Raw genomic sequence first — 360 nt, 5'->3', positions numbered from 1 at the left:
ATGTGAGGGAAGGGAGGGAGGAAGGAGAGAGAGGGAGGAGAGGGAAGGAGAAGGAAAGAGAGGGGGAAAAAGGGAATGTGAGGGTAGGAGGGGATGGGACGGAAGGAAAAGAAAAGAGAGAGAGAGAGAACGGGATGAAAGGAGAAAATGGGGAAGGGAATGAGAGGAATGGGAGGAAGAAAAAAGTGAGTTCGGGAGAAGGAGAAGGAGAAGACAAAATGCAAAGGAGGGAGGTACCAAGGGAGGAAGGTAGGGAGAAGGGGAAAGAGAAAAGGAGATGGAGAGGGAGAGGGATAGAGAGAAGGAGAGAGAGTAGGGAGAGCGGGAGAGGCCCAAGGAGAGAGTGTGGAAAACGGAAAG

Source organism: Penaeus monodon, chromosome 23 (genome assembly GCF_015228065.2).
Source record: "Penaeus monodon isolate SGIC_2016 chromosome 23, NSTDA_Pmon_1, whole genome shotgun sequence".
Taxonomy (NCBI): Eukaryota; Metazoa; Arthropoda; class Malacostraca; order Decapoda; family Penaeidae; genus Penaeus; species Penaeus monodon.
This window is presented reverse-complemented; position numbering follows the sequence as displayed.